Genomic DNA, 16,397 nt, shown 5'->3' on the forward strand with positions numbered 1-16,397 from the left:
AATACTGTGCTGCACTTGTGTTTTCACTCCTGCAATAAATCATTTAACATTTGTTAGTGTATGTATTTCTTTATTCTACTGTATTTAGTGGATCACAGGTGCAATATAAAAGCAGAGTAGCTGAGCAACAGTACATACTGTCATAAGAATTCAGAGGGGTGATTCCGTGCATTAAAGTATTGATTTTAGACCTATTGCACTCCACAACCACAGGATGCATCTTCTTAATGTGGTTCATCATCTATACAGGTATCTGGCGTGAGTATCTGACACCAAACATGCAAAATGCCTTTCAACAGTTCTGCCTCATTGGTTGGATTATGCATGCACTTGCTCTCAGATCTACTCAAACAGATTTAGGCCAGGCGATTCTGGGGGAGTTTTAATCAATGTGAGTCCCTGGTCTGCCATAAAGGCAGATAAAGGGGAGTGTTTGGGGTCATTGTCCTGCATGGTGTGTAATTTGCAGGTGCCTCAGGGTATTGGGTGAGCTGGAGCGTGGTCATTATATTACACTTTGACCTCTGACTTTGGCACAATCAAGCTGTAGGCAGACTCCAAAATGGACACTCAGACATAATGAATGAAAGAGGGATCAGTTCTCTTAAACATGAACACAGAAATGAATTGTACAAAAGATCTTTCTGTTTAGTTATCGACAATATTTGTTCATGAATTCTAATACCTGCAACTAATTGATTGTTATGAACTCGATTACTAACTGGGCAACTAATGACTCAGACTTAGCTCATGGATTGATGTCCGCGATAAGTAATTAACAAAGTATCTACAATATGTGTATGTCATAAGTCACAATTAATTGATTATTTCTCTTCCTTGAGTTTTATTGAGTTTAATTGTATGCTTTCCTTTGACTCTTTTGATTATTGTGCTACTCTTATGTTATAACACTGGTGTGTGTTTCATCCTTTCATGAGTAATTGAATAAACTACTCTTCAAAGGAATCTAACAGTTATAGGCGTCTCTTCTTTTTCTTTTCCATTTCCTTTGTGTTTATTGAGCACTTTTCTGTTAATGCATTCAGAATTCCTTAAAGGACTATTGGCTTACTTTTTGAAACAATTCAATAGGCAAGATTTCCTGTTTTTGGTGTTAACCAGTGTGCTATCCATGCTCATACATGCAACTATTATGAGCTACCTTTCTTCTAATACAGCGAGGACTATTTTCTTGATGATAACAATCAAGCTATACAACATTTACTCATCATTACGATTGTTTATCCTCTTCTGTAGGTTCCCTTTCTGACTGGTATGGTAGTAATTGCCAGAGCAATTGGGGCATCACTACGAGTAACCCGGTCCATAAACAATGCCAGTAAATCGTCTGGTTCTACTGGCTGCAGCATTTTCTCTGGACCGGTTAGTCTGAGTCTGCTGGGAGGGCCAGTGAAGTACCGGCAGGCCTGACATGCCGGTAGTTCAGGACCCTACTTGCAGAAAAATCACTGAAGAACCGACACCGTTAACAACGGTGCCAGTGCTTTAGTGGTTCCCATCCATGTAATGGGAACTTACTGCCAGTGCCCGTAATATCCATTAACACTGGGATATTGGGCGCCGGCAACGTTAAGGTGAGACTGCCGGTACCCCGCTGGTAGCACCAGCGGGTTACTGGCAGTCTTGTAATGAGGCCCCAGGTGAGGGAAAACCCGAAAGTGATAAGCCATTGCTGGATTTCTGAAACGAGATACCCAGTGCCTTAAAGCTTGCTGAGCTTGGCACTTATCTCTGGCCTGAAGCATTACTTATCACAGCAACGGCAAATTTACAGGTAGCATGTACAGCAGGAGCAGTATCTCAAGCATTGCAATGTCCACAGAACAACTGTAAGGTCCTTTCCAGAACAAGGCTTTTCAAATGGGGTAGATTGGTTGGAGTCTGGGTTCTGTACAGGTTCAGCCTAGATAGACAGAAATGGCCCATTTGGAAAGATGCAACCACCTTGCATATGATCATTGCTGGGAGCAGGCACTCTGCAGGAGGTTAACATCTCTATATCAGAGGGTCCCCATACCTTTCTTAGATGGGAACTGAATTGTTACAGCTGGAAGAAGTACTGCATTCATTTTAATGAATAAGTCATCCTGACAGAGTCAAAGCATAAGAGAAATTGAAAAACGTTGTTCCTAACAGTTGCACAATTTGTTGTATGTGTCTGAATAGATGGAAAAAGCGGCACCACCAATGTATAGCCTATGACACCAGTACAAAGTTAAGAACATATTATAGTGTGATAAAGCAGCCAGGTCGTTTTTAGTCCGCATTCCTGTAATAAATACGAATACCATCTGTCAATATAAACAAATGCAGAATTGGATGGCATACCAAGTCACAATCACATTGCAATATACTATTGCAATCACTGCTGTTGCAATATACTATTGCAATGCAAGGGTGCCATCAAGAGCAACCTCATTATGATATTAAAAGTACAGCACAGATTATAATAATCAAGTTTGGTTATTGCAATGCAGTAGTTCTGTACTAAGAAATCTACAAATATACAAGGCCAATCGAAAAACACGTGTTGGCAGAGGTGGCATATGAAAGCAGATCTCACAGCTGTTTCTCATTCAGAGGTACATGTTTTATCCACTTGCCAATCTAAATCTGTGCGAGTGACGCCCCCAGTAGCTTAGAAGAGCATAACCACTTCAACCGATAACACCACGCTTTGAACCTCGTGATATTATAATGATGTTGTCAGGCCCTGCAGATGAGAAACTTTAGAAAGAAGACAAGTCAAAACGAATAAGAGACATGACATAGTAGTTGTTTTAGAGTTATGGGGATTGCTGTGTGCGGAAGAACAGCTGCAACAGGAGTCTTAGTGCCCAAGATGAATACAATGGCTATGAGCTCTCGCTCTCTCTCTCTCTCCCTCTCTCTCGCTCTCTCTCTCTCTCTCGCTCTCTCTCTCTCCCCCTCTCTCTCTCTCTCTGGCTCGCTCTCTCTCTCTCTCTCTCTCTCTCTCTCTCTCTGTCTTTCTCTCTCTCTCAGGTTTCTCTTAGTAGATATTGCAGTATATATGCTAAGATAATATCCAGATTTAAGATAAATCGGATTGGAGATAGTGCTGCACTGAATATGTGTTACGTCAATAGTATGCACATTGGGTTCCCCTTTCTCCCCATAAAACTTTTTAATACTAGCTGATTCCTGAGTGAGCAAATGTGGAGAAAGTGGTAAAAGGTCTTCTACTTCAAAAATAGAGGAAAGCTTATGAAGACCTAATCACATATAGCTATTTTGCAAAAACAAATTCAGCAAGCTCTAATAATTTGCCATGCCTTTAAAAAAGACAACTGCACTCTCTACTCCTGCAGGTGAAAGGGCTGAGGGAGGTCCGAGTGATTGTGCAATTACTAAGGCTGTCTTATGCCATCTAATTTGCCAGGAGGATGATCCTTTTTGGGGTGTTATGTTGCTCTGCTAGCAGAGGGAATCCAATTTCAGAATACCTGGTAACCAAAAGAAGTGTTTGTGCTTCAGCAAACCTCGATGATGGATAGAAGAGGGGTGTCATACTTGGATACCCCCACTCCAATAATGGGGTATTCAATGCAGCCATCCAAGGGAGGATTAAGAGCAGGAAGGTCCCAGAGCTGGTGCACATGGGATAGGCTCCTATAGAGCATAGAGCCAGAGACAGAGCCTAAGGGTGAGTCTGGAGGCTCCAGAATATCAAGGAAATTGGGCTTCATGGAGGCGTTGCAGGGTAAGTGGTCTTCCCTTAGTGACAAACCTGAGAGGCACAGGTGGAGCTCTGTGTAATCTGTCCACCATCTTGCAGAAAGGGTACATGAGTGTAAGCTGTTGTATGTCACCCTTATATAATAATAACAGGGTAATAGTTATGATTGAGACGTACCCTTTGGCTCTCTGTGTTTGAAGGGCTTCATTAATAGATTAATAGCCACAGGGTTACCTGAAAATGACACTCAACCAATCTGACATTGTTTGAGGTGGGCAAATGAAGCAGGCCAATATTAACTGGGTGGACCATTCTTGACACTATCGGACATATGTGGGATGTTGTCAGTGGAGATGATACCTGGCAAACTGAGAAATATCCACAGAAAACATGGAATTCAAAATCATCAAGTGACATTTTCATTTAAAGATAGCCTCGCACATAAAATGGTCAAATTCAGCAATTTAAATGTAAAATTATGATTGTGCTGCCAAACTACAATCGTAGAACAGGGCGTCTAGAAGAAACAGCACATGAAGCTCTCAGAATGGAAAGAAATGTAGTTGCATAGATAGAGACACAACAATGATTTAAAAAAAAAAAAAAACAATAAGAGGACTACAGCAGTGTGTGAAAGACTATTAGAGAAACCCCCAGCTAAAGTAAATTTAAAGGTTGAAGAGCTGCTTATATCAGCCCCCCAAATAGCAAAGAACCAGAAATCGATGAGAACACATTGATTATTGTGGCATTAATGTTTTAACATTGAAACAATCGCATAACAGTTTGAGAGCTGTCTTCCATTATTATAGCTGAACAGTTTTTCAACACAAATATTGGCCTTGGCGCCATAATGTTTCTGTACAGCTGTTTATGTTTCACTAAACAAAAGCTCTTCTCATATAAGACCCTCACCACGGCTCCCAAGAGTTTGGGGACTTTGAACCCATAGGGCCTATGATCCCGACTTCATTACTTTTAAGACGATATGTTTTCAGGGTCAACTTGAGCTGGAAATATGGACAGAAATACAGGGGCTGTTCATAAGAAATGAATAAGAGTACCTTAATGATTCCCTAGGCAGAGTTCTGGCAATTTTTACGCAACACCCAAAATATGTAAGGATCCGATTAATCCTCCTGGAGACCCAAAGTCTCGGGCTGTGGGTCTATTCAGGAACCGATATGAAAATTCACAGATCACTTCCTAAAACCTCTGAGTCAAACAACCACTTCATAACTCAAATACACCAGGAGTACCATTGAACAATTTGAGAATGTACCTTTTGACCCTTCAACACAGCTTTTGGTCACCATGGACACTAAAGCATTAAACACTAGCATAGCCCAAGAAGCAGCTATAGAGTGCATTCAAACGCATCTGACATATCATATAGTTCAAAGTCGAATACCAGTGAATTTCATTATTGAATTGCTGACCATAGCCCTCTCAAAGTATTTCTTCCAGTTTGATGGACCCTTTTACCTCCAAGTTTGTGGTTCAGTGATGGGTGTGGTCTTTGCGCCCTGCCTAGCGGTTTTATATTTGGCTGCATACTAAGACACACAAGTTTTTGTGAGTGAGAATCCATTCCACCAGAGAATTATCAAATGTAAAAGATACAGATAACATTATCTTCATATGGCAAGGAGATCTATGTACCCTCGTGGAGTTTCACACTTGGCTGAACAATAGAACACTGGCGATAGAGTTCACCATGTACAACAGCTCCAGTAATATCAACTTCCTGGATCCTATTATTCAGAACAAAGAAGGCAAACTTACTTATGATATGATCTGATAAGTCATTTATAATGTGCCTGCACACAAGTGCCTCTAGGCACGACAAGATAAGGAGGGAGGGACAGAGGGAGGACAAAACAACAATCTTACTAGGCCTTGTGTCAATTAGATCACGCCAATGCGGGGAGGAGGGACAGGCAGAAGTGCCAGGGTGGGAAAAGGGAAGGGAAAAGTGCAGGTAATTCAATCAGTGCTGCCGGAGGTTGGCTCATAGGTGCAGAGAGACAGGGGACTGTAGGGTTGCAGATACAGACCCTTTAGTGCTGGGGTGTAAGTGACTCCAATCAAGCAATCCCACTAAGTCAGTGCCTTGTCTGGGATGCCCAAGGGAAGCCCTTATTTATGTATTTTTATGGCAAGTTATAATCTGGATGATGAACCCTTGTATAACACCCCTCTCTTAGAATCCCCCTTGACCCCACTGAGCCAAGAAGTAGGCTTGTTTTGCAAATTTAAAAGGTTTATTTGAAAAATTAAACAATATATATATATATCACACTTCTATAAATAAATTGATAATGAATAGTACACTTGTGAATATGAGCAGTAATCAGCAAGAGGTAATCCTACAGTAGCACAGTTCTTGGTTAGTTCTTGAATAGGAACAGAAGAATGAGTTGGGAAAGAATGCTTTATATGGTTCAAGGAAGCGCAATGATGAATGAAATGCAGTACAGAAAATAACTTGATATGGCTTCAACAAAAGACAATGTAATCACTTTTCCTTGACAATTCACTCCCCCCCTTTATGCAATATAAGGAGATGGAAAGAAGACACACAGTTCTCAGGAATGCAATGAAATATAATTCAGTTCCCCCCTAGCAAGCTTGGAGGAAAACAGGTATGAGTTTTAACACAGGCAAGATACTTTGATGTGGTTGCAATTAAGTGAAAAATATGCTAAAAAGGCTTTTAATTCCCTATAGGGGGTTCAGGGTGGGTGATATCTAGTTTATATTAGTTCAGGCTCACTTTAGCAATGCTCTATGAGTAACTAGCAGGTTAAAACGAATTTTAGCAAAGGAAAGCAAGGAGCTGCTGATTTTTACACGTGGCTGAAATTGTGCAAAATGTCAAATCACGGCAAAAGGCCCAAGTCGGTTCTAGGTTCGTTGGAAAGCCTAGAATCTTAGCTTTAAGATGACAGTTAAAACTCGCTCCTAGCACAAACGGTTCCGGAGATATGGCCGATTTAGTCAAGGTAGTTTTCGGATTTGAAATTTTAAAGCTCAGAATGACAGATGACAGTTTTCAGTTTTAAAGAAGACAGAATGACACGATTCTAGGAGGCAGTTCTAATAGGCTAAAATAGTTTGGATTAGATTATTTTAAACTAAGAGATTGGTTTTGGCACAGTGAGTACTCACACTATATTTTTGAAATAAGCCATCAAGGTCTGGTCAGGTTGGACGGGACTTCCAGCGGGTGGTTCTGAAGTCCCGGCTATCTGGGTCACCTCTGCTCTCTGGGTCTGTCAAGCACCAGTTCTGCTCACAACGGTCTGGTTTGTGGTTCTCTCTGGTTCTGGATACAGCACTGCTTTCTGGATACTGCTACAGGTTCTTGCAAAAGTTCTTGGCAAAAAATTCAAACAGCTCGCCCGGCTGTTGAATAGTTTGGTTGGTTTTGAGGCCTGCTGAAGAGGATTCAGCTTGTGGATTCAGGGCTCTCTGCTACAAATTCTGGAGTTAATTTCTGCTACAGGTTCTGGAGATTGATGGATTAGAAGTCTGGATCTCTGGATGTGAAGTCTGAAGTCTCCTGGCAAAGCGACCCGCAAGAAAGTGGAAAGTGAATGTCCTGCCTGTCTTTCAGTGGTCCTTTTTATGTCTTTAGAAAGTGGGTGTGTGCGTTGGTCATAACTAAACCTGCCCCTCTCACTTATCATTGGCCAATTCCTCCTCTCTCCCTTGATTGGGGGAAGGAAATGTGAGTCAGAGTGATGCTGTAGGTTTTATGGTCCGAGGATCCTTCCCCTGTCAAATTGCACCCAAATCTATATTTGATCCAAACACACATTTATCTATGTAGGATTTTTCTAATATTATAGGTCCAGTTAACATATTTTCTGTAGTACCAAACCATCCGATCCCTGTCTTTGTACGATGTCGTGTCCACTTTTGACAGAATTCTGCCCCTTTTCATCCAGATAATGACCTTTAAACCTTTCCAGATTTGACACAACTGTACACCCCCCTTCTACACACATGCCAGTAAATTTTCATTTGTCTAGCTTAAACACAGTGTCTGCAATATCAATAAATAGCGGGGTTCTGCCTCAGAACATGGTACAGAGTCCTAACGCCTTTTAAAATGTGCACGGAAAAATCCCAAGAATAATGATATTATTTACATAATTTTGACCAGTCCGCACTATGAGTTATCTATCTTTTTAAAATTATGCCCTAGTCAAAAAGGGGTGTGGCTTCCCACATCACATGGTGGAATAACTGGTTTATCCTCTTCCCCCAAGCTCAGTTTGCTCTCACAGGCACTGCCCCTCCCAGTTTCTCCCAAGAGGAAGCCATTTTATGACCCCCCCAATATAACATTTGCCTGAGTCCAGGACAGGGCTTTGTTCAACTTCCTGCAGTCTGCAGGTACCCCTCCCTTAATTCAATCAGAGAGGTGTGATCTCCTTTTGGTGGGGGCAGCAGGATGCAGCCAGGCCTGGGAAGAGTTGTTGAGCCAGTCCGACTCCTGTCGGGGGTAGTTGTCAGGCAGAATTCAATTTCTTTAAGCCAAGCTTCAGCTAAATGTCCTGTTTGTTCCCAGTTGAAATCAAACTTACAATTTTTACACATGCAGCTAGAATGCTGATTCTAGGTTCAAAACCATGTCATTTAACAGTTGCAAACTATGTGACACTCAAAAGTAGGTCACTCATTTAATTTAAACATTTTGATTTTAGTGGTTTTAAGTCCAATTTCAATTAAGCTGCTGACATCCACAGCTCAGCCAGTTTTGTTATAAACATTGTTTTGGGCTCTTCATCTTCCCAGATTTTGTATGCACACAACACTTCATTCTGCCAGATGTCTGCTGGTGTTCAGTAAGATTTTTGAATATCCTGCAATGCTTGAAATCGGCACTTTGAGCTTGCATTCAGGAAAACAAAGGTGATTTTAAGGCGCTTTTGGTCTAACAACACTGTTATTTTTCTTTTGACACCACCTTTCACCCCTGGCGCTTCCGGTCCATCATGCTGGCACTGGTGGGTGGCAGGTTAGACAACCATTTTTATGTGCGCACAACCGCGCGGTTTTCCTGGTTCTGGGATGGAATGATGGGCGGCGACAGCTCATCCCCACATCCACCCAGTCTATTGATTTAGTTTTGTTCTGGGATAGAATGATGGGCGGCGACAGCTCATCCCCACATCTACCCCGTCTAATAATTGAACATGGGTCAAAACCCTTGACAGGGGGAGCCCGGAGGCAGTTTGTGGGCAACTGGATATGCATGAGCCTGGTTTCAGTAGGTGGCCAGGTGAGCCAGTGTGCGGAGCAGTCATGGACATCAGCAAGGGAGAGGAAGAGAGAAAGTGGACATTGAAAAGGAAGGTCTTGAGTTGCTTCTGGAACTGGAAGTGGTTCTGCTCAAGTTTGAGAGAGGCAGGGAGGCCCAAGCAGAGGAAAGAGATCTACCCCCCACTCTCTGCTTAGAGAAGCGTCTGACCCTCAGAGAGTTGAAGGTGGATGAGCGGAGGGTTTGAGCAGGGAGATGCTTAGGAAGAGAAAGTTGGAGGTAGTGCAGTCCGACGTCCCAGAAAGTCTTGTGGATGATGCAGAGGGTCTTGAACTTGATCCTTGCAGCCACAGGGAGCCATTGGAGAGATTTCAGAGCTGGAGAGATATGATGCCTGGGCTTGAGGCCATGGGCAAGTCTTGCAGTCCTGTTCTGGATATGTTATAAAGGTGGAAGAGTAGAGACATGCAGATTTAGAAAGAGGCTGTTGCAAAAGGCCAGCATAGAGAGGACCAGGGCTCGGGAGACAGTGAGCTTCTGGGAGAAAGTGAGAAAAGATGGATGTATACATTTTGGGCGTGGCACAATTGTTCGTGGCCAAATTGACGGTGGTCAGTTCGACCGCGCAGCCAATTTTGCAGTGGCCAAAACCGCCCTTATTAAAAAAAAAAACACTGCCCGCACACATCCCCCCCACCCACCCCCTACTTACCTTTTCACCATCCAGGCATGTTGTGACCCTGCAGCGTCAGATCCGTCCATCCTATGCAAGTCGGATCTGACGCAGCAGGGTCTGCTTTTCTTTTTTTTTGTCCCCCACCTCCAGAGCTCTGGAAGCGGGGGCCACCCCTGCTACCCCCAAAGGCAATCACTACCAAACATGAGGAGCGGGGGACACCCCTGGAGCCCCCGCTCCCCATGTTTGACAGTGATTACCCAAATTGGTTGTTTCCAAACGACCAAATAGTACTGGAAGAATTCGCCTACTTGTACCATTTGGTCAATTAGAAATGACCAATTTGGGTAATACCAGTAAAGACAGAATACCTCTGAGGAGGTGCATCTGATAGTGTCACTTCTTAGAGACATCAGAGATGTGAGGAGGGAAAGAGACGGTCTAGTTGAAGAGGAAATCAAGATTCTTAGCCTCACAGGGAGGAGAAGGAAGATGGCTCAGAGTGTGCGGCCAGAGAGAGAGAGGAAAGGAGGGAGATGTCCAGATGAGGAGGATCTCTTGTAATCTGCATAAGAAGAGCACCGGCAGAAACACTTCACTCCACTTTAAAAGCCACCATCACAGAACGTTGAAGGAAAACCTTCCTATGGACAGTACCTAAGGATTCAAAGAAATATCTCAGACACAGCAGATTGTCAACTCCATGCCAATGAATTGAAAAAGAGATTACAAGCACAAGGATATCCCAAGAAATTACCTGAGAATTTTAGAAAGAGGGTCAAATGTACTCCAAGAGAACCCCTCCTTACTCCACACCACAGAAACAGGTCAGACAACAGACTTACATGTGTGACCACCTATGACCCAGATAGAGGCAAATTGAGGTAATTAATTAAAAGATTTTGGCCCATTGTACAATTGAGCCTCCCAGAAGAAACATTACCATGGATAGCATTGAAAATATCACGAAACCTAAAGCAGTGCCTCACACATTCACGGTTGAAGAAAAAGGAAACTAGAAATTTCCTATGAAACTGAGGGAAATAATTGGACAATCCATGTGCGGCGTGCACTGTATGCAGATTCACTACAAAAATTAAATCTTTCCAGGTAGGTCAGAGGGCGTGGACTCTCTGAAGCGTTTCCAACTGTAAGACTACTAAAGTGGTATATGTGATTCAATGCCCTTGTGAGCTACAATATGTTGGTCAGAAAAGCCGTCCTGGTAATTAAAGAATAGACGAACATCGCTCTAGAAATCAGGTGCACGGTCCACACAGCGCTGTTGGCCTCTCACTATAGTGAACTACAACATGGACCCGATGACATCTTTTGGAGGGTTGCAGATGTGGTCAGCACAAATACCAATGTCACAAATGCACTTTTATATAAAGAAGCATGGTGGATCCGCAAACTCCAGACTCAGAGCAGGGGCCTTAATGAACAAATGCCCCTGTCTTGAATCTCTAGCAAAAAGCAGTGGGCTAGAGAGTCACGGTTCACCCACTTTACACCTACAAGAGGAGAAAGAGTCTTAAGTGGCATGTACCCCCGCTTTGGAGTTTAACAATAATGACAATGTAATGCCTCTCTTTTGTATGTGTTACTGTACTTTGAATGTGCTGTGGGGCCCTGGCATCGCGCCAGGCCACCAGGAGATTACCTATATCAAATCTATTAGAGAAGATCCAACCTCAAGCATCACGTACTCTCCTCTAGAGACAAATAAAAATGACAATCTATCATATGCCTCTTTTCCATAGGAGTGGCTGGACTTTGAATGGGTTTTGTGGCCCCGCTGTCGCACCAGGTTACAAATGAAAATATGAAAGTGTGGCCGTATCTGTATGCATTGACAGTTCCACCCACTAAATTATGATTTCTTGAATTCAGGTTTGCATTGTTATTCCGTTAACATAATACGACCAGCATTTCCCCAATTAGATTCTTGCATACGCCTCTCTGCCTAATCTATGTATTGTGAGGATAGCACCATGTACTTTATTGCCCTCCAACGTGTTGGGGCAGCACCTAAAAGCACTGCATAGGACTTTCAGTATATAATCCTAAACCTTTGGAACACTCTAAAACATGTCTGCCGCTTCACGGCAAAGCATCCTTAGGCACGTCACTCTTGGGGCATGAGTTCCGGTCGCGGTCACATGGTGCAGCTCTATATACAAAGAGGCTCAGCTGAACGCACTGCCTAAAATGGCGCCCACACCCGTGTAACAATATTCGGCTCAGAAGGTACTCTTTGTTTGCACACAAGCACACAGCTTTGCCATGACGGTTCATAATTCCCTCAGTTTATACATTTTCCCCAGCCGAGACAGGTGATGTGTGGATACTGTCCGCTGCGGCTGTTGTAAATCCACTGGGCCGAGAAAGAAGGAAGGTGGTTTCAGTCCACACGCCATGGACCCAAAGTACATTTCATATTTATTAGAGGATCAGGCACCGAAATAGATCAGTCCCATTTGATGGTTGGGTGCATTTCCCAGACTCACTTTTTGTTCCCGCTGTGTCCCCGCGTTCCATTTAGGACCTCTATATATCACGGGTCCCCACAACCTAAAGACATATCTTACGCCTTTCAAGTAATTGAAATACTGCAAAGTCCAGGTATTTAAATGATTGGTACTATTACTTGATTTAGTGATGGCTATTTGTCTGCAACATATCTGGCTCACTGTATCAGTACACTTGTGTGTTAAAGATTCACAACGTTGGGGAATTCATAACCCTGCCGTATAAAACTACATTTATCGTCTTCAACCCCGACCAAGTGAGACTGAGAGGGTGTTTCAACTTAAAGTCAGTAACTAATCGTCTGCCACGACCAGCAGGTTGCAGTCTTTTCTTGTAGCAGTATGATTAACAACCTAGGCATTTGTTCTTCAGTGTTTTCCAACAGGATACACCTATTCTTGGTGCAGAGGAAGGCGGACCAGATTGTTATGCCGAAACATCCAGGGAAGGCGGGATTTATGGAACTCCTGCCACTTTCAGTACCTGTTTCTAGAGGTCGAAGTGGGCAGGAGCGGTCGGGAGCGGTGCTCCCATACTTTTGATTTTTAAGTTTCACTGTTCCTATTCTTTTATTTTCAAAAGAAACCGTTCTGGAATGGTTCAATTAAAGAATAAAAGTGTAGGAAGAAGTTCAAGCTTGCACTTCAGTGCACTGCACTGCAGAATACCATAAATAGCAGGTGTGTTTGTTTGGGGGAGAGGGCAGGTATGGGATTTGTGGAGAGCAAGGCAGACCATCGGGGAACACAGTTCCACTACTTCTTTTCGTACACTTCGACCACTGCCTGTTTCCAACTAACAGCTAGTGTTCAGCGACTTCAAATTGTGAATCACCGCAATGAAATGGGCACAGACATTTAATGAGGAAATGCTAAACCATAAAAACTTTGAAAGTATGGTTTGAAAAACAGAAAAAATGGTGTGTGGGTGATAAATAACCCCCAGTTGATATTGAACTCGTTTGTCCTTGTAAGACTGCTTGAAAGAATTAGACATTTAGTGTAAAGTATTAAAGAGTAGTGCGCAGAGAAGTGCATATGAATTGTTATGTTAGGCCAACTGTGTGTTATATGGGTCAACGCTGAAGCATAATGATTATGATGACCATGTAACCACAGCCAAGTGATGCAGACTACACTAGGTGAAACATGTTAGGTGTTGAATCAAATCTTACATCTAACACCTAACAAAGAAGCAAGGGGGGGGCTCCTCTCCCTTGGCACATAAATGCCCCAGCCGCCATGGTGTGCAGCCAGTTACTTTAATATTTAATATGCACATGGCAGTAGCAGAGGCAGAGTTTGGTGCTAGGTGGTTGGGCACCTCCTGGGGGGGTCCTGGCATTGTAAATAACTTAAGCTCAGTGGTGGCAGTTGAGCATTTTTAGTTTAAGGGCATTGACATCTTCCACACAATAGCACAATTACTGAAGCATAGAAAGAGAGCCCTAGGTAATGTTGGGGAAAAGGAGTGTTTCTCCCTAGGAAGTGTTAATGTTAATGTGAAAGGACATCTGTAGCGTGCACTATCACCACCGGAGTGGTCCCGGGCGCTCTGGCGGCTCTGAAAGAGGGAGCGAGGGTGAGTTAGTGGGAGGAGGCTGGAAAAGTGCAAGAGTGCAGTGATGTGCTGTTGGTAGCCTCAGCCCAGTGGGTCCGTCGGCTGGGCCTGGGGTGTTTGCAACCGGTAGTCGTCGTGTACTGTTGTGCGAGTCTATGTGTGTTTTTTTTGTTTGGTTGTTGCAGTGTAGTGAGGTTTGTGCGGTTTGTTGTGCTGGAGGTTTGTGGTTGTGTATGGTTTGGAGTTTGAGAGGTTTATGCAGAGGAGGAAAGTGTTAGTGGTATTGGTTAGTTGGCATCTCTATCCTGAATGAAGTGTTTAAAATAATCTGTTGAAATGATGTTTGTTTACAACATGTTGTTTGGGAAAGTGGGTTAAAAAGGCAGAAAATGTACAATTGGTTCTCTAGGTTAATGCATGAAAATATCTAGTAGACGCTACGTCACCAACAATACACAACAGCATTTGACAACATTTTCATGATGCCTAGGTTCATAACATGTGCCAGCGTTGCCATTGTAAGACATTTTTATGCAGATTCGCCCACGATATCTCCCAGTATCGCCAATAGAAATCATTTAATGAAGATGAATATATAAGAAATGTCAGCATTCCTAGTGTAAATCACTTTCATTCTGTGGCCACAATCTATGCCACTTTCGCACTGTAAATAACTTTTATGAAGCTACAAACAGGATCTAGGCTTGTATGGTCACTGTAAATCACATTGATGAAACAGCAGACACAATTGATTCCAAAATTCCCAAGATAGCAAATTGAATGGTATTGCACAAACACTGTAAACAAGGATTGCCACTATCAATAACTTCCATGATGCAGCCCACTGCCACCAAACACATGGACGAATTGCACACATCCACGCATCACCCACACACAAACCCAAAAAGCAAACATCACTTACACAATAAATCAGAAGCAAGAAGCAAGGACATGTGCAGACTTGAACTCGGCCAGTGCAGGAAGGAAAGACAGAGAATACAGGTATTTTCTGTGTGTGCCCTTAGAATCTTGAACCTCCTTCCCATCAACACCAGGTGCACCTCCTACCTTTTACATTTCAGGATGGAGCTCAAGATCCTTCTCTTCATGGAATGGCTTCTCCCTAATGGCTAGGTCTGCACACCTTTTATTCTCCATGCAACCTGAGTCTGAGGGATATACTCCCCCTGCTTCCTCCCCTGATTGCCTGCATACTCCTTGTTGCCGAATTCACTGCTCTCCATCCCGGTTGTTAGCTCCCCATTCCCTTGCATTGGTCCCTTGCGATCTGCTTTCCTCACCATGTACCTCCCGCTATGACTTGTAAAGTGCTCTGTTGCTTCCCAAAGTTCGGTCCAGGCTCAATACATTCCATAATAATAATACATTTTTTAAAATCCTGAGACACATGTGTTTTGGGTCATTCAGACTGATCTTGGTTTGTTTTGTTTGCTTCCAGTCTGCATATTGTGAATACATTTCCCTGGCTCGGTTTGTTCATAAATTGCTGTTTATAAATAAAATAGTCTCTCACTCAGTATATACATATTTCAATAAATGAGTAAGTCTTCCTGACTCTCTCATTTATTCTGTAGATAAATAATGTATGGCAATGGGTATGGGGTAAATGGCACAATAGTGCCTAGCCAACTTGCCATAAAATCAAAAAGCTTTTTTGGAACATAAAAATGGACATAGATGTGTATCTTTAACACATATGTCTGTGATAATTATATAAGCATTGAACTTTTTTCAACCACAAAATGCACATTGGGATTGGTTTTCATTTGTCACAACACTAACAGTAAAATGTCTGTAAAATATGAGTCATACAAACTAATTTGGACATGCTTCTCCTCTGGTTGAGGCTTGCGCTAAGCAATCCTCTTTCTTTTGAGGAATCATCTTCCAACTCACAATGGAGGGAAAATGCTGGATCTTATTTTCTCACCATTTAGTGGGCTAAATACTTTCAAGCCCCTCCTTGTATTCTGGTTCCAACACTATGTGCTTCCCTTTTCTATTTCTCTTCAGACTTCTGGATATGCACTCAGCATGTCCACAGGGTTGGATTGGCCCCTCGGCCTTTCGGCCCATAGCCGGGCCAAAATCGTCCATTGGCGTGCGGGGGCTGGTTTCGGACCATGCCTGGGCCGGTTTGGAAAAAAAATAGAAAAAGCGTTTTTTTTTCTTCAATTATTTTTTTTTAAAAATCCTTTCACCCTTCTTAAGTTGATAAATGAGTACCAACACAGGTTGGGTGATATTGTATGCATATATGTGATGAGGGCTGGTTTGCTCCCAAGGATTGCGCACACAACCAAAAATTAAAATGCTTAATTGGGCGTAGTTTAATGCAATTCAAACAGCAGCCGACATGTGTTTCGAGCAAAAGCTCTTCTTCCAAGGCTGAGGAGGCTTGACACTAGTTCTTTGTATATGCTAGATAGATATCCAACAGATTTTCAATTGCGGCTCCGCTATATAAACGCATGTGCCTATTCAAACATAGCGGCGTTTCCGCCGACTGATGAGATAGAGCAGCATCTCATCAGTCGGGCGGAAACACTGCTACGTTTGAACACGCACATGTGTTTATATAGCGTTTATATAGCAGAGACGCAATTGAAAATTTATTG

This window comes from Ambystoma mexicanum, chromosome 3q, assembly GCF_040938575.1.
Source record: "Ambystoma mexicanum isolate Mex_15411 chromosome 3q, UKY_AmexF1_1, whole genome shotgun sequence".
NCBI classification, from domain to species: domain Eukaryota; kingdom Metazoa; phylum Chordata; class Amphibia; order Caudata; family Ambystomatidae; genus Ambystoma; species Ambystoma mexicanum.